This window comes from Leptinotarsa decemlineata, unplaced genomic scaffold (assembly GCF_025532065.1).
Source record: "Leptinotarsa decemlineata unplaced genomic scaffold, Ldec_3_MD MMD2_tig00026345_RagTag_RagTag, whole genome shotgun sequence".
NCBI classification, from domain to species: domain Eukaryota; kingdom Metazoa; phylum Arthropoda; class Insecta; order Coleoptera; family Chrysomelidae; genus Leptinotarsa; species Leptinotarsa decemlineata.
The window spans coordinates 2992732-3018773 of record NW_027412696.1 but is presented as its reverse complement, the minus strand read 5'-3'; the positions used below and the strand labels follow the sequence as shown (position 1 = coordinate 3018773).

General features: G+C 35.2%; 1 protein-coding gene and 1 pseudogene across 7 annotated transcripts in view; one reads left to right on the top strand and one right to left on the bottom strand.

The window, feature by feature from the left end:
• The window catches only part of LOC111505991 (CUGBP Elav-like family member 1), a 901046-nt gene that overhangs the window by 275707 nt on the left and 599297 nt on the right, over nucleotides 1–26042 (bottom strand). The gene's annotated exons all lie outside the window — the stretch shown is intronic.
• LOC141486074 (kanadaptin-like) lies at nucleotides 20249–22640 on the top strand (annotated as a pseudogene).

The following is a 26042-nucleotide window of genomic DNA, read 5'->3' as shown; positions in this document are numbered from 1 at the left end:
GAGGGCCCGTAACTTGGTTACGAAGACTTTTAGGAAAAAAAGTTATATGAAGTACTGGTGATATTTTGACCCCATCTATACATTCCCGAGAGGAAAAGAGGAAGTCCAGGGACACCCTGTATAAGGAACTAGAGGAAATTTTCTTGACCTTTTCAACACAACACACATATTTTCATGAAATGAATCCAAAGAATTGAGTTGTTGCAAGTAGATATCGATTATCTTTAGTCAACTTATAACCAAAAAACAATTTGATAACTATTTGTGGAGTCACAAAGTTCAATGAGCAGAGCACAACCCAGAAACTCCGCCAGAATACCGAAAGCTCACACAGCACACACAAGAAAAAATATATTCTGCCGAAGGTGCGTATTTGATTAATTGGACATAATTGGTATCAAATGACTTTCAAATGAGAAAATACACCATCCTCGAAACTATTTGCTTGAGAATTTTCCTCATTCCATTTTATCTGGCTGAAGATATTTTGTGTTGAATTAACTCATTTTATGACATACATTTCACTATTACTTCTGAACCACCCAGTATAAATCCAATCCTATATTTTTGAGAAGCAGTCTGCCCAAGAATTTCAATCGAGTGAAAATATCTGGAATGCAGTATTTAAAAAAACATAAGTTTGGTCTCATTTTGTCATTTATTATCATGAAAACTATCAGGTATAAGCTATATCGGTTTTGATTTTTGGTTTCTTCAAATATCCTTTCACAAGGCTACACCGCACTGACGATGAATTAGTTAGAAATGCGAGTCGAAAGTTCGAGACTTAATTCTTTTCAATTACATTTTTCAAATGAGTAAGGTTACAACTATACTGTGGTCTCTTGATGATTTTGACCTCCGAATCCACCGAAACGACCTAACTGTAACTTTTATATAAAACACAGCTTAACTTTTCTCCTTTACTACCCCTACGGGATTCATGTGGTACATACAAAAATACGGTTCGTGGAAAATTAGTCCCCAACAGAAAAAATATTTAGTTTATGTTGGAGAAGTTGATGAGTAATATTGTTTGCGAACATCAATTCGTAGTTTTCTGATAATGGTCTATAGGTATATGATTTAGTAATAGAAATCACTATTATGTAATGAAGAAAAGAGAATTGAAACTGTCTATGTTTTTTTACCAATTTTATTCGTAACTAACGTTATTGCAGTTTCGTCCTGTAAGGAAATTTTCAAACTTATGCATTAAACTTTTATATAATTCATATAATTTTATATAACACAATTATATAATTCATACACTCTGAGGTATTTTGCATGAATGTATGTTTGATAGATGTTTGATATTAGCCGGGAAAGTAGTTGTTTTTCGGCAGCCTTTTACAAGAACCTATGGTTAGGAATGTTTATTTTCATATGTGATACTGTTATCTATGAAAGAACATTTTATCTACAACAATGTTTTAATTTACTTGGTTTTACTACATGCCTCAATTGAACACAGTGTATCTTTAGGGAGTATTCTTATAAAATATATATTTTTCAAACAATTGGGATTATAATAGGAAAGTCCAAGCGGGGACTTCGGGATTTACTAAAGCGCCGCAGATTAATATACAGGGGGATACCTTGTACTCGGTTAAGTACCTCCACCAAATATGAGATATAAGGCCGCCCATGAAGGATAAAGGATCAGATAAGTAAAAAAAAATGATCATCAGAAATTCTCGAGCGCATCAGATTGAGGTAGGGTGAGTTGATTACATGCTAAAAAGTGTATATTTCAGTAATCTGACAATTTGAGAGTGACGTAAAGAAAAAGGAGGGCAGCAAAGTTGTAAAAAAATAACATCATTTCGACATTCTCGAGCGTAGCTAATTTTTTTTTATTTTGAAGGAAATAATTCAAGTATAACAAAAAATATATAATCTGACGATTTCCGCAAGCCGAAATAACCAAAATTCGTCGATGAAGTTTAATGCGTGCAGCTATGTGATACCTATATTTTCCTCTATGAGTTTCTATTCCTCTTTCACTTTTTCTCTATCTGTTACTCTTTCACTCCGTCCCCTCTCTGAATTATGTTGCCATGCCGCCATCACAGCTGATCACAGAGGCTCGTTCTTGATGAAGATGAAAATGATGGTTAATCCATCAATTGAAAAATTGATTGATTGATGAAAAATTTTAATTATTTTGAGCATTTTTTAAAAATTATTTTCTCATAAATACAATTATTACACTTAAAAAACATACACTTATTCTTTTGCATGCTATTTCCTGAGCTTTTCAATTAATTAAGTTCAAAAAATAATAAAAAAATCTTTTTTGTCAGATTAGGTGAATCCCTCTGGATCGTCAGATTATGAGACATCACGTCCAGAACATAAAGATGAACGGTATATATCTTAATCTCACGCGCTTGAGTATTTCAAAATAGCGAATTTTTTATTATTATAATAATGGCCGTGAGTTTGCGTCAGATCGAAATCGTCAGATTATTGAATGAGAGCTTCATCATGTTGCACTTAACATCCCCTTAGAAAATCTGATGCGCTTGATCAATTTTTTTTTCTTTTCACTTACCCTTCTTACTTACTTACACTTCACCCTTACGTACAACCACCCGCATCATGCAAACGATCAGATCAACATACGAACATTAATAAAAATACGTAGGACATTGATGCTATCAATATCTGACGCGCTCGATTATGTCCATGCGACAGTATTTTTTTTACATATTTGAAAATCTATAGCCGCTTTCCCCATCGATGAAAAGCTGTATATTATATAACATTTTTTTCCTCTCATCATCTAAGCTTTGCAACCTAATATGTTTCTATGACGCTCCAGTAAATCCCCATTTTGCATCATGGGCTTCCCTATTATTATTTATTTTCGTCAGATAAATATTCGAGAAGTCTACTAGATCATCAAATTTCATGAATGAACAAGATCAAATTTCATTGTTTACCAATGTCAAAAATCTAAATGAATTATTAGCTAATTTTTTCGAAAACATCTGAATACACTATTGGATCATTGTAGTTTTGAAACGGTTTATCGGGTGATGAAATTTGAAAAATAGATCATTCAATCATTCCACCAATTCAAGTTCAAGTTAATATTATGATTTCTCTGCTAGATTCAATAGGTTTTGGGACATAATTTCATCGAAATCTGTTCGCCATTGAAAAATATAAAGTAAAGGAACTTGGCATTCAATTATTGCACCAAAATACTGAGAATTATAAAGGTAGTCATTTAAGTTGTTAATTGAATAGAACTGGTCGATACTTGATGATCCATATTGAAAAAGTACTCAATATGGTTTATTGTATGATTTTCACTATGAAGGGTTTCATAAGGGTTTCGCTATACAATAGCGAAACACGTGTCGCGGTTTTCCTAAAACCCTTTATACTGAAAATCATACAATATACTGTTTTGATTAGTTTTTTTTATTCGAGTTGTTCCATAGAAAACCTGCATTCGTCAAATGAACCAGTAATCTGTGACTTACATCTACTTATACCAAAATAAAGACAGATTGTCATTGTTAATTCAACAGATAATCAAAATTATACGTTTTTCTGTAGATAATAGAAATAACTATTGTACTGAACGAAACGGTACACGAGAGGACTACGGCAGTATATATTAGATAAAAGCAAAAATAATCCAAATGGGATTTTAAGAGCTGAAATTCGGTATACAGGGTGTAACTACATAGGTGCAAAACGTTTAAGGAGGTAATTCCTCATCGAAAAAAAGATAGGATCTTTCATATAAAGAAATTTCATTGGAGCATCCCTTGTTGAGATACAGCCCCTTGAAGAAGGTACATAAAATTTGTATAACAATTTTTTTCACAAGCAGTAATGAAGTTACAATATTGGAATCAACCTGACGTTTTGTACTACCAAAAAGACACTTAGCCAGAAATTTATTTGGTTTACCCCATGGTTGAAAGGGGTGGAAAACGCAACCCCTAAAATTTATATCCGATGTAACTTTTTGTCTTATTATCTGTTTACCGTTTAAAAATTTATTTTCAATAGCCTGTTTCATTATTAACAAAAAATGTCTCTTCAGTTTTTTGCCCAAAATAAACCAGTTCGCAGCAAAAAATTATTTTAGGAACAACTACAGAGATACATCGTCATAAATGCGAAAATACGAAACTAATATATCTAGTAGGTCGCTATCAGCGATAGTGACAATTAAATTGGTATGACGTTGTTAGTTTATAAATTTACGAAATTGAATTATTACTAATTGTGTGTTGTTGTTCTGTTCTTAATTTGTTACTTTATTAATTCATTTGTTATTGAAATGGCATACACAAATGAGGAAATGGCTGATATGCATTACGTTTACGGTCTGTCGCAGAGGAATGGGTTACAAGCTTCCAGAAGATATGCTGAAATGTATCCTCAACAGCAGCATCCTTCACATAGAATATTTGTTCGACTTCATCAACGATTACGAGAATATGATTCGTTCGACAAAAGAACGCAGGATTGTGGTCGCCATCGAGAAGTACGAACACCACAGCTTGAGGAAGCAGTACTTAATTTGATTGAAGAACAACCTACTACCAGTACTAGAAAGATTGCTTTCCAGCTAAATGTTGATCATATAACGGTATTTCGAATTTTTAAAAAACAACTCGTATACCCTTACCATCTGCAACGAGTACAGGCACTGTTACTGCGAGACTTTCCGAACCGTCTTGAATTTTGCAATTGGATGCTGGAAATGATTAGAAAAAATTGTGACTTTCTGAAGACGATAGAATTCACAGACGAATGTAGTTTTTCTCGGGACAAGATTATTAATTTTCATAATTACCACATATGGCCTGATGAAAACCCTCACGCTATTGTCGAAACTAACCATCAAGAACAGTTTTCTCTTAACGTGTGGCTCGGAGTTATTGAAGATGATTTAATTGAGCCTCATTTTCTACCTCCTCGATCAAATGGTGAGAGAACTTAAATTTTGAGGACGGAGTGAACTCAAAAATTTTTTCTAACGCTAAGTCTACAGAGGGGATGAATATCAAGCTTACGACTCAACTGAACTCCCTGTATATTTAGTTAGGGAGCGAGTTTACAGAGAAGATGGATGTCGAGCTTACGACTCCAACTGACGTTTCTGTAAATTTAGATCAGGAGCGAGAGCTTCTCAACTCTCCAACTCCTGATCCAATAACTCAATCTGAAAAAGGGATTGGTGGTGCAGCCAGGAAACGACTGAGTTATTTCCTCAAGAGCGGGTATGTTACGAAAACGCCTTGCACCAAATTCTTGAGCGGTGTTCGCAGAATCTGTCTCAGGTGGAGAAACAGACCCCCCATGGGCAGGTTAGCACACATTTGCTCTCAAGTGATGATTCACCAAAACCAGAGGCGAAAAAGCCCTGCAGGGTTGAATCTAAGGCATCGTCAGGTGTAGCTGACGTGCAAAAACCTTCATATGGGAAGGTTGTCGCGGGTATCAAGGTGGGAATCTTGCACTTTGACTATCCGACTACCCCATTAACGATGAAACAGCAGAGCATATACTTTGTGCCTGCCTCGCTGGGCACCGAATCAGGTTTTTAGAGTTCGGCAGAGCTGTACTCTTACCATCTGTACCACTCACCATACAAAGTAATCGGCTTCGTTAAGAAGCCAGCTAGGTTCATTTGGTTGAGTGTGAGAAGGTGTGAGCCACAATAAACCTCTGCGGGTTGCGGTGGAGGGTTGAATAGACCCACTCAATTTGGACCCAACCTAACCTGTTTTCCCATGCCCTTGCATTTCCGGTGGATGAATTTATATTCAGAATTAGCATTGCAACCGTGCGGAGCCGGGGCGGCTCACTCGTTTCTTCATACTCCAGAACGGGATGATCGAGGAAGAGGGATGCAATGTTGTTGAAAAACATAGGGTGAGTACCTCAATTACAAACAGAATGTACTGTGAGGGGCAGTATTCAGAAAAAAAATTGCTACAGAATTCAGAATGAGACGATAATTAGTTTTTTTATATTTTGACTGCAACATCATTTCTACGCATTTTGGAATTATTGGATTGATGGATGCAATCGATGCACTTCTCCTTGAAGGAGCATGAAATTCATATTCGCAAAAAGATGGCCGTTCTATATGAAAAGACATGGTGGAGGCCACAAAAGTTTTAATTGAGTTTCAATTTCGCATCGTCTCCGTTCATATTATCTGCAGTGATTGTGAATGAGAGATTGGTTTTCGTTAGTAAGAGTACACTTGTCTGGATATTTTGCAGACTATAGTAGAATTTTGCTAAATGCTAATTTAATAATATATTTTCCAAATTTTCTTCTCCTAACTTTCATAACGATGAACAGATTTTGATGCAATTTTGGACAGTATTAAAACCTGTTGAATTTATTGGAGTATGTGACGAAATTGTCTAATGAAAATCCATGATTTATTCAAGTCATACTTCTCAGTGAGATTTTCAGTGAATGGCTCACAAAAACGCAACACGTGTTTTGCTATAAAAAGCATGTTCATTCGTGTTGCGTTTTTGATCTGTTCAGTGGAAATCTCACTATGAAATGTTACTTGAATTCTTCGACGTAGCCAGAACTTTGATGAAAGTTGAAAAATTGAATGGTGGCCTAATTGAATGGCATTTCTCAAAAATTCAATTCGTTTATGATTTTTTCAATGACGAATGCTTTTTGACGTTATTCACATAGAAAGCTATTTCAAAAATAGATGAATCCAATGGTGTACTCATTGATGAAGGAAGTTAAAAAAATGAAGGATTATTAATGAAATTTTGTGTTCCAGTGGACACAGAAAATCGGTTGAATGACAATCTTCCATTTTAAATGGTTGACACTGTATATGCTACTTCTGCGTGTTGAGGTTCTGTAAATATTCCATTGAAAATCGTGAAATAAAGTGTATACAATTCAAGTATACTTCAACTCTTGCCAAATACCGTCAATGAAAAACATGTTTTGAAATTCTCATCTCAAAACTGTGAAGGTTGTGTATTATACATTGTAGCCAAACAAAGCGACGTTGAGAATATCCACAAAATATTTTGATGATTTTCGGTGTCGAAAGAGAAGTTGTTTTGAATCCTTCGAAATTCTCATGTGAAACGGTGGTTCAAGCCCTAATACGACTGGACGATCAATTTTTGATGTTAATCATTGAAGCCGTAACAGGAATCGCACGTTGAAAGTAAGACCCCGTTAATTCTCAACTCGCTAAAGTTCTTTGAGAGTTGTTGTTTGTAGAAGAGACAGCGGAAAAAACAAAAGATTTAAACAGAGGATGACCCTTTTACATAAATCGTTGACCACAATTTTCTACTGACAATTTCATTAGGTGAATAATGGAAAGAAAATTTACAGAATCTTTTCCAAAAAAAGTCCACTGATTTGCGATACCGACTCCGAGGTTTTTGTTGCCATTATGCACAAAACCTTGTAACAGTATTGACGTCCCATGAGAGTAATACACCGTCTGAATTGAAAGGGGTATATTTTTGGAAAAATTTGATTTTTGGAAAACAGAGGTTTTGGCTTTCTACTTCTCCATCTTCACAAAAAAAAAGGGAAATCTTTCAGAGAAAAAAAACTCTTCTTTATGCATCTTCATATAAAATTTCGGGAAATGTTTCAAAGGATCAAAGGAAGGAATTTGTGCAAGATATCTGATTCATCACATATAGTAACGGGACATACTTGAAGACTGGCTGTGAATCAAATTATCTGAAAGAACAATTTGTTCAGGTCAGTCTCATCTCACCCATACTATAGATTAATGAAGTGACACCTTTCACAAGATAACTATTTCACTGGCTAGTACCACGAAGGGCGTTGGAATATATCCGACAGGTGTCAGTGCAGGATTCTTCACCGGAGTAATTCCTGCATATGCTGTGGGCGATAAAACTGCCGGAATAGATTTTCAATTTTTGGAACACACTTGCAGAGCGATTTCGGGCTATTTGGCTTCACGTTAGTGCAAGGTAGTGACCATAATTAACATGGAGTGGATGATTTTCCATTAGTGAAAATCGTTTTTTTTTTCAGAGTACCATTATTTGAACTAGGCTGAAGCGAACGACTAACAACATATTTGTCATCGCCCCATCTGCCCGTGAACGAGGTAACTATATCAGAATTGCTCAATTTCTCGTATAACGAAAAAACTTCATATACAGTGTATTCCTTTAATGTCCTTCCCCCCCTTTTGTTTCAAAAAATATTCTTTTTTATCTGCCACTTAGCAATTCCAACAACCCGATAAGGTTTCTTGAGTTATTTTTTGTTAATGAAAACGACAAAATCAATTAGAATATTCTCATTTAGTTTTCGGTTTTACTAGTAGAAAGGTACCAAATCAACAATCCCTAAAATGGTTGATTCTCGTCCATTAGAAAAAAAAATTGAAGCGATTTTTATCTACGGTGCGACGCGTAACTTTCATGAGACTGAAAGGATTTTCAATGAAAGTTCTCTGAATCGTCCTGTATGTAGAAAATATTTGAGGAAACTTGTATCCAAATTCCCAACTACCGGTAGTGTACATAAAAAAGCCCTCAGATCATCCGTCCATTCAGGAAGAACAGCAAGTGCAAATCATTGGTGAGATGGTAGTTAATTCTACTTATTCCGTCGCGCATGTTTGTGAGGTGTTTCCTTCTACTGTGTTGATACTTTTGAAGAGGAATCGGTATCATCCATACAAAATCAAAATGGTACACCAATTAACTGAAGATGACCTTGGTCGAAGAACAGAATTCTGCGAATTAATGATGGAAACCATTGAAAGGCATCCTACATATCTCCATAATATTTGTTTTAGTGACGAATGTACATTTTTTTAACCCTTTCACTGGAATTGTATCTCCCCAGGTACATCAGTTTCTACAGCATCAAATCACAAAATATGAAAGACGAACGACGTTGCTGCTTTTGTACCGTAGGGGAAAAACCCACAATGTTCAACTTATACAAGTAGCGCGCTCTAGGATCGTTGTTAGAAGTTATGAATTCAATCATGTGTTGTCATGTCATGGCAATGTAGCGAGTGTGTGTAACAAGTATCACGTGTTTATTTATTCTCATTTAGTGGAATTGTGATTATCTGCTCTACTCTGTTTTTCTCGGTAAGTATAAATACTACATTCTGTAATAGAATTCTGTTAGTAACTGGAAGTTTCTTAAACGCCCTAGAAAATATATTGCAAAAACCATGAACCTGCACATCGATAAGTACACTTTGGACAAAAATATTTTTTGGTAGAAATTCGTCTAGATGATATTCAGAATGGATAAATACTTTCTTTGTTTCAGAAAATGTCATTTCGAAACTAAAAGGCTCTCACAGAAGAGAAATTACTGCTGTTTTTGGAAAATGATGATTCATCAGATATCGCCGTTTTATCTTACGATGATTTGGGATGGGATGAGCCGGAAAGTCAGCATGCTGAATTTATGGATGAAGAAGGACCTGTTGATGATCCGGAATGTGGGAGTGAAGCCGATGGACAAAGTGATAGTGGCTTGGATGGAGTAGCGGGGCCATAAATGGTGGGACCAGCACCGTCTACAGTGGAGCAAAGCCTGTCAACGGCAAGACCAGGACCAGTACCCTCAACGGCAGAATCTGTGCCGCTCACGGCGGGACCCAATGTAAATGAAGCTGATTATGTTGAAAATTTTTATAACCAGCACAATCTCACTAGAAAAGGAGATATTGTGTGGGTGGCTAATGCACAATATCAAACCAGATTTGTCAAATGGCATAATGGAAATAACTCAACTGAACTTGTAATTGACTTGCGTAGCCCAGTAGATTTTCTCATACGGTACATCCGGCATAGTGTATTTGAAAAAATGGCGGATATGTCGAATATGTAAGCTAATCAGCAAAATATAGCAACAACTATTTAAGAGGTGAGAAAATTTATTGGGATGCATATAATTATGAGAAATTTGCAGTTTCCCAGAGTTGAAATGTATTGGAGCAATGCATATGGAATTTCAATCATAAAAAATAATATGGTTTTGAAAAGGTTTTATAAACTTAGATACAATACCCTATGGAAAAGATACCAGGAACTGCCATTAGAACGCAATCTTTGCGTCGATGAACAAATTATCCCTTTCAAAGGCCGGTTGAATATCAAACAATATATCCAAAACACTAAGAAGTGGGGAGTGAAACTTTACGTGTTGGCTGGAGAGAGTGGTATGATTTATGATTCCTTCATTTACCAAGGATCAACCACAGAAATGAAGCCACTCTATATGCACTTTGGCCCATCAGCTGCTACAGTTATGCAACTTTCTGATCGAATTACCGAACCTAATCACGCCTTATTTTTTGACAACTACTTCAATTTTCATAACTTGTTCCAGTACTTTTGCTCAAAGTCAATATTTGCAGTGGGAACAATAAGATGGAACCGTTTTCGTCCTCAAAATTTGCCAAATGATAAGAATATGAAAATGAAAGAGAAAGGAACTTCTGCTGAATACATCAGTAAGGATGGCATAGTAATTACGAAGTGATACGACAATAAATCGGTCATCCTGGCCTCAACTGTTGTTGGTATTGGAGAGCAAGACCTCTGTAGGAGATGGAATAAAACGAAAAAAGAATATGTTTAAGTGCCTAGGCCGGAAGCAGTAAGGAGGTACAACAGCAGTATGGGAGGTGTGGATAAACATGATTTTTTGTTGAGTATCTACTACTCTTACGTTCGATCAAGAAAATGGACAATTAGGCTCATTTTCCACGCCATAGATCTGGCATTAGCAAACTCATGGTTGGAATATAAAAATGAAGCTTCAAATTTGGGTCTTCCACAACAAAATATCCTAGATTTACTAGCCTTCCGTTAGTCTGTGGCTGAACATCTCATTTTTACTAAAACACCCCCAGAAAGCGGCAGGCCTTCAACGGAACTTCCCAATGATGACCTTGAAAATAGATCTCAAAGAAACAGATATGAGTCTAGACCTCTGAAGGATTCTAGATATGATGAATATCAACATTTTGAGGAATATGATGAAAACAAATATAACTCAAGATGTAAATTGGAAGGGTGCAAGGAAAGAACTCATGTTTACTGTAATAAGTGCCAAGTGCATATATGTTTGCTGAAAGATAGAAACTGTTTCAAAACATTTCATAGTCGATAGTTACTCAATTTTCAACAATAAAATCTTTCTTTACAATAAAAACAGTATTTTAGTTTAAATGCGTAAACTGGATATATCGTTCTGATGGAAGGGGGTAAATGTTTTTTTTTCAACTGAAATATGATTGTTGATCCTTTATTAAATGGGTGAATCTATTTAAATAATTTTACGGCATTTTTTTAGACAAGTGCCAGTGAAAGAGTTAAACGGTACTATTCACAGACAAAACTGCCATTTTTGGAGTGACACCAAACCTCAGGTTTCCCAGGAAACACATACCCGATATGCAGAAAAAATTACCGTTTGGGCAGGAAGTGTTTTGAAACCATATTGTAGGACCTCTATTTATTGATCAAAATTCAACAGAGGAACTGTATTTGAATATGCTGGAAACTGATGTTGACCCTCTCATCACTGAAATCGTCGAAGCGAATCTTAATGAATTCGATATGGATATTCCATCCCAACAAGATGGAGCACCACTACATTACTCCAGACAAGTACGAAACTATTTGGATACTACTTTTCCCTATCGTTGGATTGGCCGTCAAGGTCCTATAGAATGGTCAGTCCGCACGCCAGATTTGACACCATTGGACTTTTTATGGGGCAAAATGTGTACGAAACTGAACCTGCTTCAATATTGGATATACGGCGGAGAATAATAAATATTTGTAGAGACAATGTTCGAAAATGTTCATCGTGAAATATCGGATAGGCTGTTCATATATCAAGAATTTCAAGGCAACCATTTCGTGCATCTTTTGAACTGACCTCAAGCTCATTACTTCATTATATCTAGTTAAATGTCAATGTATTCAGTCGATTATTGAAAGTTCCGCCATTTTGTAGTAGTTGAAGATATTGACATTATATTCTAGGGTTGTGAAGCATTTGTCAGGAGCTTCAAAAAGATGTATAGCAAGATCTCCCATTTCAATTAAATTTTTTCCCAGATGGCGCCCAGTCGCCATCTTGAAAGTTTCATCTGTCACTTTCTCTTCAAAATGAAGTATTCATGCATTAACTTCATTATCCCAAATTTCAATTTTTTGAGCTGACTCGTTTAAAAAAGAAAAGTGGGGGGGACATTGAAAAAAAGCACTGTATAATAAAGGGGCATACTTGAAGACTGGCTGTATATCAAATTATCTAAAAGAATAATTCATTGAGGCCAGTCTCAACTCACCTACACTGTAGTTTGATGAACTGACACCCATCAGAAAACAACTAATCCTCTGGCTAATAGTAAAAAGTTGTTTGATTATATCCGACAGGTGTCAGTGCAGGATTCTTCACTTTCCCGTTACAACGTCGTTTCTAACATGACATATTTTTGACAACACAAGCATGGATTGAATGTATCGAGTGAAGCCGGAATTTTATAAAATGCCAATATACTATGAATATTACCCAACAAGCAACAATAACCCGCAAGTCAGAATTAATTTGCAAAAGTCACGACAACCCAACACAAATTCATCAGAGCCGTATCGATTTGAAACTTTTTCAACAATTAATTCAACCGTTTTTAATAGCCTAAATAAGGGAAACCCGAATGACACAGGCTTTAGTTCTTTTCCACAGCAAGCTAATTTATCTTTCGTGGATTGCTTCTTGTACGAGTTTTTTGCTTTCGGTTGGGAAATCTCTACAAACGGGGACAGCAACAAAAAATGTTCAGATTTTTCAACGGTGTTCTGAATTGAAAGGGCCCAGGAGGAGAATGAAGTGTGTGTGCAGATCAGAATGTGCGAAAGGCAGCAAAAAGAAACTGTGACAAAAGGTCAGCAGATTTGAATACAAAGGATTTCAGTGGGGGGAAAAAATGAAAAGTCCTTCAGTTTAGGCGAGTGAAAAGACATTCACTTCATCGCTGTTAGTGTTTATGTATATAACCAAGGAATCTTTCGAAAGTAGAAATCTTATCGAAAATAATGAAACGAGAAAAAGGGTTGAAAATTTTGAGAAAAAACACTTTGTGACAAATGTTATAACATTTGTCACAAATGATTTTTCTCTCTCACTGTTTATATTACACATGTTGATTCAATCAGTTATTTTCTTTTTCATTCTGAAAATACAGCTGCCTGTCAATGAAGGAGTATTGCATTGATTTCCCTCCTGATCTGCCACACCCCACTAGGATTCGAAAAATATTTATAAACTTGTTTTAATCTAGAACATATAAAACATTATTGAGAGCCACAATGACCAATTGAATCTGCAAATCAAGAATTTGATTGAAATACATATTTAATAACATTTTACTATGATTTCCACAAAACGGTTCACAAAACCACGTGTTTCTCTGTAGAGGTCTCTTGAAGCGTGTTCGACTATCTATTGATTATCTATTAAAAGAGTACAGAACATACCTAGAATTTTCAGCGCAAATGAGAGAGATATGTTTTTTGAAAACACCAAAAATTTACAATCAAACACGAATAAAAAGCCTGAAAAATTATTATCAGTGATGAAACGTCATAATATGAGGTTAAGAAATGACATGATATTTTTTTCAGATTGAAGTAGAATTGCAACATCTGTCTGTACTAATATAAATTTGAAAGTTTGTGAGGTTGGATGTATGTATGTTTGTGGCTCTTTCACGCCTAAACGACTGAACGGATTCAGATGAAACTTTATATAAATACAGCTTATACATCGTCATAACAAAAAGCCTATACCGTTGGAGTTGCATAAAGATAATGTATGTTTATCTGTTTTTCCGTTAATAAGCTGTTGCCCCCACACGAACGAAAACTCTTAGAATTTGAGAAACTTGTGCGATCTAAGGACTAACGAGGTCTCACCTTTCAACGTGTGATTCCTAACACAGTTGTAGAATCATCCCAGCTTCAACCAGATAAACTCTCTCGAGAAAAATATCCGGTCAATTAAGGAATTGAACCCATGATCTTCCGATCGTGAGTCGGGCGCACTACCACCGCGGCCAATTCCACACTAGATAAACTTTGTCTTTCACACTGAGTAATTTGGACGAATCTTCTGAAAGTTATCACGATAAGATTCATTTGATGCAAGGCAGTAAAGCCATTATGCGTCGCGACTACAATAAGGCGACGAGGGATGATGTGTGGGGGTGGACGGGTGGTACAAACAATATAGCGTTATCGCTGAGAACGCGATCCGAATGTGGCCACATGCGTGAGGGCAAACGTCGCTGACGGTTGTTTTATTTTCGACAATTTATTTAGGGGTAACATAATTCGATTATGGGTAATAATTACTTAGTACAGTTGGCAAATTGTTTTGGTTACTGTACTTTCAAAGTAAAAATTACTATCTGTTGCCCGCTCTCATATTAAATGTACAGCTGAAGCTACTGAACCTAGAATCTGGAAATATGCAGGTAGGTTTTCTGTATAGCGTAAATAAGCATCAGAAAAAAAAACGGGAATTTTCACCCCCGAGGAGGAAAAATAAGGGTTCGAAGATTGTATTGAATTTCGTCAGTTTGGGAGTTGGAAACCTGAAGTTTTGGGTTGTTGGAAAAATATTGTGACTATTTGTTTGAAATGGTCTGTCATGAAACTTAATACGACAAACTAAATTCTACGCGGGCGAAGCCGCGCACAACAGCTAGTATAACATAAAACAAACTGTAATATCCATCATATCAATATCATTATTCAAGTTTTTCAGTGGAAGTAAAAAGAAATCCGATAGTAATATGTACTGAGTCCATATTTAGCTCCTACAGTGCTAAGGATTTTCTGAAAGTATTTCATATTTCAAACACATACTTTCTTTTCTTCTCATCACATGTTCATCATTTTTTATAGTTTTCCGTGTTTATTTGTCATTAGGTTGTACTCTATGTTTCGGTAACTCTGTATCTATTTAAATAATTGATGTACTCGTTAATAATTTTTATTATTCAACGAATGTCCTCTGGAGGCACACATGATGAAAGTTTTGTGAGTATGAACTTTTCTTAATTTTTTCTTCACTTTTTAATTTCAATTCTTTCAACAAAACGCAAAACGGATATTCACAGTAATCGAGTACATTATTAGAAATATATTGTCAGGCAGCAGCTCAATTTCACCTAAGCATAGGATATTCCTGTGCTGTGATTATTCTGTTTCTCTGACTGACAGTCGAAAATATATCCTGCACATTCAATTGAGTCACTACTTCATGTTTGCCATACATCAAATAATCTGGATGCGAGGAAGCAAATACATTACAAAAGAAATCATTTGAATATTTTAAAATTCATTCTAACGTTCGTTCAAACCCCATGTAAACTCCAATCAAAGCATTAACTTGATATCTGACTAAATTTATATCCTTCTGAATAATGAAAATTTTCCTCATGAAGTCTAGATCACAAAAAACGAATCAGGATTTCCAGTTTCTGATTGATACTTTTACTCGAACTAACAAATTTTATTTATTTCTGAAGTGTATATCTTGAGTTTTTTTTCGATTGATTCGGCCGTTACTTGAGGAAGATCCATAGTAATTTCATAAATTACATCTCACGATTTGATCTCCACAAACTTCATTTTAAAAATATCACATGTTTCGCTAATACAGTAGCTTCATCAAGTGAATTGAATACTTCAAGTTGTTTCTTACAAGAATATTCATATACTCCAGGTAAACCTAATTGAGACTACCTTCAAGAATTAGCTATACCTCTACCTAAGGTACATCTATATCAATAAAACGCCTTTCTCGGTTTTTAAGAAAACAAGTTCAATAATGGTGATACATTCAAATTCAGTTGGTCATTCATTAGAATATTTGAATTTTCAAGGTTATTAATTCAAAATGCTTAAAAATGATTCAGTCAAACCTTTATTTCCTATGTGCAAAATTTCGAACTCTTCGTTAAACATGATTTTCTTGTAGAAGATTACTCGATTATGTTGAATTTGTTTTCTTATTTACATAGCTCGTATGATGTTTCTGGTTTCTATTCCTAAATGTTTTGTCAGTTTGACCAACATATACCTTAGGACACGTTTCACACTTCAATTTATATACTCCTGATTTCTCGAATTAAGCTGTTTTGTCTTTATTATTTTTAACTAACTTTCCCAACATATTACTTGTTCTATATGCAATTTTAATATCTCAAAAATGAAGCCACTTTCTGCGTTGTTTGTCCAAAATAGGTTAACGCTGTATAATTTTGATTATCTACCTTATCAATAGAAAAAACCTTTCGAATCGCTTTTGAATAGACTTTCTTGGTAAGAATTTTGTTTAATAATTCGGCTTTAAACACATTGTTAACCGCAATTTGCTTGATGATATTAAGTTCTTTATTGAAATTATCTATTGAAAGAGGAACATTGACTGATGTGTGAATTATGCTATTATAAGCTGCTATTTTGTATTGATAAGGATGGGTAGAATCGTAATGTATAGTAATATCCATATAGGACGCACAAGTAGCCTCCCGATTACGATATGGCATATGTTTCTGGGTTTCTGTCTCGAACACCAGACGTATTTATTGTCTCTAGTATTTATGTAAAAATCTGTTTTTCTCGGTAAATGATTCTCCCGACTCACGTGATTCATTGTCGCTTATTCTATTTGCTATTCATTTCTAAACAAACAAGTTCCAATTCTCAGTGAAAACTCCATCGAACTTGAGATAGAAAAATGTATCAAACAAATTGTAGGAAAAGTTCGATTACAGAAGTCCGCCCTGTCATTTACCCTAACTACCAAACTGCCGCAACTTTCTTGCTCTCCGTCCACAAATTTTCACAAATTTCAGGGTTCAACTCGTTTGAAATAGCTGGTGATTTATCTCTGTGACTATACACTTCTCCACATTAGGGTTTCTTGAGGGTATAAATCAGGTTCATTGAATACATTCTCTTTCAACTGATTCAATGGGTGAAAATTCAACGAAAAGTGGAGTTCAGAGAATAATGAAAAGAAGTTTCATCAGTTTCCAAGAAAATTCTGCAGATGTACTCGTTTTAGTTGCTTTCAAATTATTATTTAGAATCTTTGGTTACTGAAATTATCAGAGATGAAATAAAAATAAATTGAAAAAAATTTAATATTTTTTATTTATGCCATATGTCACGTGTTTGCAACCTCAAGTTTGCAATTTTATACCTCCTGTTATTTTTTAAAGCATTGAAAACCTTCATGTTATCAATGAATAGGTTGAAAGTGAGAAAAATTATCGTATCGAAAAACAAATGAATATCTTTTTTCGTATTTGTATAGTAAATGAACTATTTAATTGATTATTGTTTGATAATATCTATGTCCAGTTGTACGTGAATATTATAAATCAAGTTGGTTTTTTCATTTATTCATTTTTTCATTCATAAGAATCAGTGTGAAAGTAGTAAGCATACAGGGTGACAATTTGAAAACGTACAATGGCTATATCTGAGCAACCGAATAAAATAAAAGAAATTGCTGAAAACAACTTCCATAATAGGAAGAGGGAAACAAAATGATATGATAGCTAACTTATTTTTTCCTACCCCCTCACCCCCAGCCACCCCACTTGTTACAGCCGACCTACGGAACCAAGAAATACAACGCTTTGCGATGCTTGGTTGGCCGTTAGCAGCAAAATATTTAATCCTTTCTGAACATACCCTTGCTCAGTGGAGACGGGTGGGGTTCTTTATCGAACAAAATAAATAAATAAATAAAACCCGAATCGTTATACCAACTATATTATTAAATTAAACAACCTATAAAGTTTGATAGTTCTTAATAAAATCAAATCAATCTTAATTGCTTGTCGTTGACAATTGACAAAGTGATAATGTTGTGGAACCGGAGCTGGGTAAATATCTCAAAACAAGAGACCGTCGCCGTCGATAAAAGAGGTTTGACAATTGGGGAAATCGCAATTATAAATGCTGGTTAGCCTGATTTCAGTAAGGAAAAGAGTGAGAGGAGTGACAAGGAAAGAAAGAAAAAGAGGGGCTATGGTGTAAACAGGAGTCAAAGGTTGATCTTCATGTAAATATTGCAATAGATGCAAAAATGCAATCTTGTAAATTGTATGGTAGTATTATGTTCTTAAGGCAATTATTCGTCATGAATGTACTAGTTACACGCGCTAAATTCCTTAACCTTTTAGTATATATACTGAAAGTGTACACTGTTAACGCTAGAGGTAAGTTGTTTAATTTTGACCCACTATTAGGTTCTTTCAAAGTTGTTATTTATATGCTTTTTCTTTACAGGAAATGAGGATGTGACTGAACTAATGGTCTAGCACAACTTGATAACTGTTCAACTATAAAGAAAGAAAACAAACCAATTTGTGTAGTAATTCATGCACAATCAGCGAAAGCGACCATGCTCAGCAATAAAATGATAGAAATGAAGCACAGTTAAAAAAGGCTTATCTGTTTCGTCGGTGTCTCCTTCAAGTCCTGATCCACTTCATGAGAGTATCCTAAGAGTTGGGGTATTTAAATATCACTCGTACATTGGGTCAATTAAAGCAGAAGCAAATCCCTAAACCAGTGAAGCCTTATGACAGCTTCCAAATCCCTATTATTAAGCAGGAAGGAATGAGAAGCCAGGCTTAGCACTATACTTCACTACTCTACTTCTTGATATATAAAGCAGAACAAATCAAGGATAATAAAAGAAAGAAACAGGCCTGAAAACAATAAATACATTCAGTACTAATGACATTCTATTGTAGTGAATGTTCAAATGAGGAAGGTAACATACCTTAGATGTTGTGTGGCCTCGAAAGTGATTACGTAGAACTTACGTCGAAGAAGGTTGGAATGTTCAGTACTCCAGAAAATATATCCACAAATGAGTGAAGGTGGTTAAGATTACCCAACTTATCAATAATCTGGTGTTTTTGAACGAGATTTCCAGAATAAATCCGCAAAATGCGTAAATTGAATATCACCATCAAAATGGAGGACAATTTTTTTTCCAGTTTTTTTTCCTTCACATCTGTGCAAGTTCTAGTTATTTTTTCCCAAATCAATGGTACCAAATGTGGACGAAACTTCAATCATAGAGAAGAATTTCAATACAGACAAATCAATCTGAACGGATGACAAGTATAGGTTATGTTTTGAAATTTCATTTATTTTGTAATAACTGCTACATTTCTAATGATCTAAGTGACTGAAGAGACCAAGTCTACTGCCAGAGATAGTGAGAGTAGGAAAGTTTGGGAAGAATTGAAATAAAAAAATAATATTTGATAATAATGATTACCTGTAAGGGCATGACCACATATAATATAGATTTGTTGATAATCCGATTCCTCTATTTATTTTCTCCTTCTTCCCTTCCTTTTTAGTCTAAAATTCTTAATATCTAGAAAGGTAAAATAAAACCGTAACACACTTTATATTCTTAATTGGCCACCATCTACTTGTGATACCTTATCTAAAAGCTCTTAAGAAATTCCCTTCAGTGGTACCCCACAAGGCTACTTTCAATGTGGTAAGTTTTAATTTATTGAATAAAATACAATTCATTCAAATTTTATTTTCTATTATTATCATTTCAAGAATCGCCAAAAACATTCTTATGATCATTGCAGTTGTTTATTTTTACTTGAAAAAAATTGACTTAGTTGTTGAGTGAAAGTAATAAAAAAGGGTTGTTCAAGTGGGGGAGAGGTGGCATGAAGGGGACACGTATTGAAAGAGACAACTCAAACTACCCGTGAAGTAAAAAATATTTCCAAACAACATTATTTTTGTCGTCCTTGAAGCAAGTTCCTTCGCGGCTAACTTCATACTGCTGTTACTTCTAACATGGCGATCGCGTGCGAGTGTTGTTTTCGGCATTGAATTGTATTTTTTTGTTATGATTGAGAAACGTTCCATCGTTCACCGTTCAAAATAGCCTGGACATTCAAAAAGTCATGAACATAAGTTCAGTAAACTTAAATTTAATATTGTAGATTTTGTAGTTTCATTGAAAACTTTTGTATAATATTAATGAAAGGGACACAACAAACGGCTATATGGGATGTTCTCTTCATAACTGTCCCTTTCAAAACTGCTATTTTGTACTAGGTTTGTAATTTTTTTTATATTTATTTTTCAGAGAACAAATGTCACCTAAGAAGCGAACGTGTGTCGATGCACAGAAAATTGAAAAGGCAGTTAATGAAGTATTGCAAAAAGGCATTTCTGTGAGATCGGCTGCGAAGATAATTGATGTGAGCAAATCCCATTTGCATAGATTGATCACTAAAGCTAAAGCTTCTGAATGTACTTCATTTGTTTGCAAACCAAATATTGGCAATAAAAAAGTTTTCACTGAAGTTTTAAAGAATGGTACAATAATAGAAACAATCAATTTAATGTCACAGTCATTTTGGGTTTTCGGTAGAATTACAAGCTGCAATATTTGTATGCAACATCCAACAATTACCAGGTATCATGCAGTTCTTCAGTACAGAAAGGATCCATCAGAAACAGAAAGTTCAGGATTCTACCTCTATAATTTGGGGAGCACTCATGGTACTTTTCTCAATAAAAATGGACTCAAACCAAAGGTATACGTTAGAATGTAGGTGAGCCATATGCTGAAGCTTGGATGCATTACGAGGTCTTACATCCTGAATCTGACGAAGAGGAAGAATCAGAATTAACAGTGACAGAATTGATACAGAAAAAGAAAGAAATGCAACTGAAACCGAAACAAGAAGCACTCAAACGAGAAATGGAAATTGAAGAAAGAAAGAAATGAGAAGAAGAGACTGATCTCTCCGGAAATCTATTTGCTCAAAGTAACAATGGAGAGTTGTATTTGTATGATCCGAAGAAAGCTCTGAGAGGGTATTTTGAGAGGGAAGGTGTAGATCTCGAATACGACTGTAGCGAACATGGTATGGGGCAATTTTTATGCAAAGTTGAACTGCCGTTGGACGACAAAATGGGCCGTCCTATAATAGCAGATGTGTTACACAAGGAAAAGAAAAAAGAGGCTGTCGTGCAGTGTGCTCTTGAAGCATGCAGAATTTTGGATAGATATGGTGTACTTGGGCAAGCAATCCCGCAAGAGAAAAGTAAAGAACTGGGAAGAAAATGATTATTAATGATAGTCACGAAAATACTTATCCAGACAGGACTGGAACAATAGAGAAAAAACGTGAGAAGAGAATGAATTCGAAGAGTTCACCAACGGTAGAAACATATGAAAGTTTCCTGGGGAATAAACCACAACTGCTTTGATATTAGATCTCGAGAAAAAATTGGCTACTGCTCAGGACATGGATAATAGTGGTAATAACTCAACTGCAGGGGAAGATTCTCTTGATACTTTCATGAAAGAATTAAATCAGTCAAAGATTGATAAACAAGCGGCAAGTAAGCTAAGAACGGAGCTTTCTAAATTAAGAAGGAACATGCCAATACAATCAATTTACTGAACTCAGCTGAACCCACAATGTTACCTGAATTGGTTCCTCAGAGCATATCAAACCCTAGCACTAGTAAGGAAGTGAACAAGTATTCATTGCCTATCATAGGTAAAAGAAAGAAAATGAAAGTACAACTGCCAGAAAAACCACCTGACTTATATCCGGCTGCAAATTCTGATATGACTTATGACGAAGAAGAGGAAGAAGATGAGGTGGAAAAGGAGGAAGAACTGCAGCCTGAAAATGTTCCTTGTGAAGAAATAGTCCCTTTAAGATCACCCAATCCGTACGAAGAAAATGAATCTGTAAGTGAGTCTGTTTCTAGTTCTTCATCTTCAGCATTGTCAGAAGAGGACGAAATGAGGTCTCCAGATTTCATGTCTATAAAAGGATTACATGGCACCATGACTTTCAAGAAGTTTGAGAAGATTTTAAAGAAAAGACCTCCTCCTTTTGCTGATAAACATCAAGATAAGTTGGGAAAAATTCTCAGCAATTGAAGACCGAATGCATGTAGATTGGAAAATGTTGGCTGCTAAAAAACGTAAGGTAATGAAACTAATATCTTACTCAAAACATAGTGAGCCTAATGAAAGACTAGACATAAGGTATCAGCAGAACTCAACCGAATTCTGATAGAATTAAATACAATGACTGAGCAAAAATATAATGTTGTAGGTAAAGTCAAAAAAATGGGAAATGAAATCAAAACCATTTCTGAAGTAATTGGTGGGGACTTCAAAGAATACAAAAAAGAATTAGAGAAGAGTACGGCGCCAGCACTCTCAGAAATGAAATCAAAAGTTTTGGTATTGCCAAAATCTGTAGATAAAAATCATGAAGATATTCCAGAATCCTCACCGGACAGTAACCTGAAAAATCTGGAAACCAAAAACTCTGAAATATCTCACAAAGATGATCCTCAAGAGAACCATCAACTTCTGGTGAAACATGCAGTGAGGAATTAGGTAAGACAATATCACAGGATGATAGAATGGACACTGAAGAACCATGTGATGATATAAAGAAGAAGAAGAATCAGAGGAGGATACAGCAAATGTATGAGAAAGTCGAGATGGAGAGGTGATGAGGTTATGAAGAAGATACACCTAGGGAGGACTTTAGCATGTGGGTTCCTCCGAGTGATCAATCAGATGATGGTAGGACTTATGATATTAGGGACTTTTCGAAACGTAGAGTTAGTCATAGTCAGTATGTTCCAATTACATAATTGGCTAGTTAGTACATTTTCTGATATTTTTCTGTTATGCAACTTTGTTAACAGAAAAATACAAAAATAGTACCCTGAAATAGACAACTTTTGCATAATTGAACCGATTGTCTGTACAAGACCTCCACAAGGGCTCAGGCCCTGAAGACATTGAAGTAACGTGAAATGAGTCTATTTGGGCGTTGAGTTCATCACGAATCAAACTTTTTGAAAGCCTAAATGGCTTATTAGGCTGTGAAGATTTTTGGCAGGGATTTAAAAATTATAGTTATTTGTTGTTTACTGACCAGGTTGTTCTCAACAGTGTGAGATTTATGTATACAAATGTGTCCACTTGAAAGAAAAGTTTTTATCAACTCACGTATTCAAGATGTGATGCACTGTATGCCTTTTCAATCAAGATTCTGAATATATTCTCGAAAAAATTATAATTATCTTCAAATGTCAATGTGACGAACACTTTATATAATGAACTATAAAATGAATAGAATCGTAAAATTGATCTTATATTGTGAAATAAATAACCAAAAAATTTTAAAAATGCAAATGAAATGATTTTTTTCATTTCGATATTTATCACCACCCTATATTGTTATGATATCGACAGAAAAGACAATATTTCTCCTGTTTCTGCTTGGCGACTCACAAACTCGCTAAATTACTGCAGACTCCAATATGTATTCCATCCCCAAATGGACAACCGGTATACAACAGTTAATGTAGTAATTTTCAATTACAATCCCATTATGTGTTTCACCCCTATAAAACTGTGGAATTTTCCCTATAGCACGCGTAATAACAAGTTATGTCTTGAAATGAACATTGAGAAAATGTGGGAAAGCAAGAAAATTAAAAAGATATGCTACATTTAGATTTTATAGTTGTAATTCGGTACATAATGGATCTTTCGCAACATCTCTTTGGATGCTAATTATCTAATAAGGTTTTCCCGCATTAAAAGGAATTTTTTTCACACTATTCCCCTTTCTCTCTCACTTCATTGAAATGGTTGGGAAATTTCCATTTTCAAACAAAAAAATTGTCGTACCCTATTATTCTGTTCGTTGCTATGAATAATTTTGAGGGAGAAACGTCATTTACGAGTACAGGAAGGAGAGTACCCACTAGAAGATGCGAGTTTTTTTTTGTATTTTGAATGAGATAGAATCTTGTCCATTTTAGATTGTTGCATATGTCGTTTCTTACATAGTCTATATGAAAAGTCAGTCTATACTCCTCCTGGAAAATTGAAATGAATTACTTTTGTATTCAAAGAAAATATTGGTATAACAAATTGAATTGTACTGAATAAACATAAATACCAAGGCAGACATTGAAGTTATCAACATACTTTTTCTATCTGATGGAAGATGTATATGAAGAGGTTTTTCGGAAATTGATCAGATAACAAAAGCGAATGTTTCAAAAGTTAATCACCAAATTTGACATATTCATTTTTCAAATGTCCCCTGACAACTCTCAGGAAGAATGTGGCTTAGGTTAGGTTAGGTCCAAAGTAAGTGTGTCTATTCAACTCTTCACCGCAACCTGCAAGGGATCATTGTGGCTCAAACCTAGTCACACTCGGCCAAACAAACCCAGCTTCTTAACGAAGTCGATTATATTGTATGGTGAGTGGTTTTTCAGGTCAGATGGTACGAGTGCGGCTCTGCCGAACCTGTTTGTTACCAAATTTGGACGTTGCTCGTTCATAGGGACATTTTGGCTTTGTGTAAAAATTTTTCCAAGTGAGCGTTCCTGGTGAGTTTTTTTATCAAGGACAATGCCAAGATATTTCACCTCCGTTTCAAATGCGATGACTTCACCATTGAGGAAAAGTGGCATAAGATCATCCAATTTTCTCCTCCTGGTGAAGGGGATTATCACAGTTTCGCTGGAGTTGACAGACATCTGGTCCCTTAGGCATCAACTGTGAACAACGTTCATCGTGCTTTGAAGGATATTACAAGCTATCCTTCCCGACGTGGACCTTGCCAAGATGACAAGATCATCTGCATAAGCTTGCAGATCTATTTTTCTTCTGTCAAGGACATCAAGCAGATTATCCATCAGGAGCGACCACAGAAGGAGAGCCCCTTTCGGGGCAGCCCTTGGTGAACCTGAACCTGATGGCCCCGCCTTGAAGAGTCGTAGTTGGAGTTCTGTTTACCAGCATGGCATATATCCAGCCAGCTATGATCGATTTTATACCTTTCTTAGCCAGAGATGATGCTATAGATTTAGGTAGCGCATTGTCAAATGCTCCTTCAATATCGAGAAATACATCTACCGCCATCTACTTGTTGTCGAAGGATTGGGAGATTTTCTCTACAAAAAGTTTGCCGGTTTGATAAGCATACTGGTGGTTATTCAGGGGGAATGCATATAATGTCACCCTCCTAATGTGTTCAGTGTCCTCTCAAGTCCTTTCAACAAGAATAATGTGGAAATGGAAATACGAATTCGAAGAGAGGAACTGCTGGATATAATTGCTTTTTTATTTCGATGACGCAGAAAGATTTTGTTGGAATGTTGAGATGAGTTCTCATGCAATTATTAGTTTTCTTTTATGAGCAAAATCATCAACTTACAGTGAAATCAAATAGAGTACAATATATTAGTGTGATATTCTATATCGGAAAATATCAAGTATATTTCTTCGAGCAACAATTGCACTTTTCTAATAAATTTCAATGAATAGTATTTTATTTGCATGTATATCATCTCAAACAATAATGCATGAAAAACATACATACATCTGATATAAAATCGTATTTTGCATCTGATCTTCTGACAAATTGAATGAGGTTTTGTCTATATTGAACGTATTCAAAAAACACTTCATTGTGAGATTTTCACTGAATAGTTTTACAAAAATGCAACACGTGTTTCGCCATACAATGGCTTCTTCGGGCATGTCTTTACTAACCATATTCTACATATTTGATGCTCAATATACCTAATTTCACAATTTGAAGTACCCACTTTTCAAGTACCTGAGTTTTACCTGAGTTTGTGATGAATTAAGTTACCTGAGTTTATGTTTCAGTTTCCACATTTGAAAAAAATTAAGCCAGCAAAAGACTTTGCTCGCTGAAATTTTCATGGATAACATACGAATATGAAATCCATAAATAATCAGTTAACTAACAAATTCTTGTACTAGTACAGATACAGATACGGTGTGTGGAGGTGCATGAAGGTACTGCATTCGCTAGTATACTTCACAGACTATTGAATATTACATTG